The sequence below is a fragment of the Vigna radiata genome, chromosome 6 (genome assembly GCF_000741045.1).
Source record: "Vigna radiata var. radiata cultivar VC1973A chromosome 6, Vradiata_ver6, whole genome shotgun sequence".
Classification (NCBI taxonomy): Eukaryota; Viridiplantae; Streptophyta; class Magnoliopsida; order Fabales; family Fabaceae; genus Vigna; species Vigna radiata.
Genome location: NC_028356.1, coordinates 32,670,083 through 32,672,475, shown reverse-complemented (window position 1 = coordinate 32,672,475; position 2,393 = coordinate 32,670,083). Strand labels below are relative to the sequence as shown.

At 46.1% G+C, this 2,393-nt stretch overlaps 1 protein-coding gene across 5 annotated transcripts in view; it reads left to right on the top strand.

Moving 5' to 3' along the window:
* Positions 1–2,393, top strand: part of LOC106765231 (formin-like protein 18) — a 20,667-nt gene that overhangs the window by 13,212 nt on the left and 5,062 nt on the right. The gene's annotated exons all lie outside the window — the stretch shown is intronic.

The window sequence follows — 2,393 nt, the reverse complement described above, 5'->3', positions numbered from 1 at the left end:
AAACGTAAAATATCCTCACCCCCCTCTGCTCTTATATAGGAGCTTTAATTCCCACCCAAACTAATAATACTACTAATACGGTTATAAGTGCCTAATGCCTCTTCCCCTCATTATTCCCTATCATTACCCACCGCCTGATGTGCAACCTTGTCCTCAAGGTTGAAGTCTGATAATTGTTTCTGTTTCGTCACTCACAGAAGAGTCCAAGAGACTTGGTAGCTTGCCGACTCTTTCCTTTAGCTGACATTTTTCTAAAGCCTTCCATATTTCATCATCTTCATAGAAGTCTAGTGGGTCCAAGTTGGTCTTAATGCTGCCCTTGAAAAGAGTTGAAATGTGAATGAATTGCTTGATTCTTTCAACAGAGATGATATGGTCAGACATCATTCTATACATCCTACTCCAAAATACTTGGGATTCTTTCAATGTCAATGCATAAGAAAGAGACAATCCCACAAGACCCGGTGATACAAATCCCCTAGGAAGTGGAATAAGTAATGCAGCTGCTGTGAATACTGTCAAGTTGTGAAGTATTTGAATCCTTAAAATTGACCATTTCATGGCCACATTGGCATGAAAGAACAGTGCTGCATCCATGTCCGCAAGCTTTAGGTAGTTGTTGAAAAATCTGTTCACCATGTTCCATGCTCTTATAGTAACCACCCCAAGTGATGTTTCGGCAACAAAATTCATGACAGGAGTTTGTGTGGTTCCATTGACCCTCATAAATTCCCTTGAAGAGGCTTGATAATATCCATCTACTGTGAGTATGATTCGTTGGACTGTATTTCGAACTGGAGGTAGGTCCCCGGGCTCATTAAAAACTTTTCCAAAAATCGACAACAGTTGCTGCAACTCCTCTCTTTGGACCCATGTTAAGTCTGGACTGGTTTTTGCAGTCTCTGGGTTTATCCCTGCCTTCCCCAGGATCCAAACCAAAGTCACCGCCTCCATCGCTTTCTTTATCAATGCTTTCGGTGCCATTATTTTTCGTGCCAATGTGGGGTCCCCTTTTATTGTTACCACCTCTTCCTCCTGTTTGTAGACCATTGTTAATTCTCCCCAATTAATGGTGACTTCCCCTAGTTTAGACAACCACTCCATCTCCAAAATCAACTCTATTCCTCCTAATTCACACAAATAAAAATTCTCAAATACCTCCGTTTCACCTACATTTACTGGGACATCCCTGCAACAGCTTCGCGTTAAATTTTTTTGGCCATCGCTCACTGTACTACTTCCAGCTCGGGACGCTATCGTTCCCTGAGGACCTTCCCTTTGAGTCGTCGTCGTACTCTCAATCGTACTCTCTGCTACCCCCGATCGTCCCAGACCCGGATTGAACGGTTCCGATCGTCCCAGACCCGGTTTGAACGGTTCCGATCATCCCAGACCTGGTTTGAACGGTTTCGATCTTGCTATGGTGTCGGTCCCACCTTGATATCATCTCCACGACTGGCCGCTCTTGTCTCTGGTTCTTCCCGCCGTCCGCGCGCCTCGACTTGCCTCCTCCACGTCTCGCGCAACCACCATCCCCATTAATAAATCTCGGGGATTATGCAGACAAATATGACTTCTGACTTCACCTTGCAGATCCACAAAAAAATATCCCAGGAGCTGGTCCTTCGTCACGCCCTTTGTTTGCGCCACCAACGTTTCAAAGTCCTGAACGTACAAATCAACAACGCTCTTCTGTTTGACCGCCGCTAGCCTCTCAAACATTGTTCCTCTGTCGCGACCTCCAAACCTCCTTATCAAAGCTTCACGCAAACCTTTCCATGTTGGCGTCTGAGTTTTCTCTTTCCAGAAGCGGAACCAATAACTCGCGCTTCCTTCCATGCAGACATACACCAGTCGGAGTTTTTCCCTTTCCGTCACCTTCTGATCACGAAAATTTTTTCCGCACAAGAAATCCACTCTAGCGGCTCGATTCCTTTGAAGGTTGGTAATTCAATCCTCTTCACCCAGTTAGGTTGTGCGTCACTCCGATCCGGGCCCAATTCCACATCGAAGCCCTCTCTTCGTCCTCCTCTGTTGTCGTTCACTGAATCCTGACTCCCCTCCTGATGACCCTCGACGTTTCGCCCCTCGACGTTTCGCCTGCCAAACATTCGCATGAATTCCCTAATTTCTTGCCGTAAGCCCATCATCTCTGCCTTCAACCTATCCACAGTCGTCTCCACCGCCTCCATTCGTCCCTCCAGCACATTCATCCTTCCCTCCATCCTTCTTTCTAGAGCACTTAATTTTCCCTCCATCTCACTCCTGTCTCTCACTGATCCGGCAGGTCGGACCAAATTGATAGGTTCCTGGATTGGAAAACCTATCTGCAATGCACTCACCCACCCGTATACACCAGAAAATGAGTATAATATGTATATTCTCTATTCAGT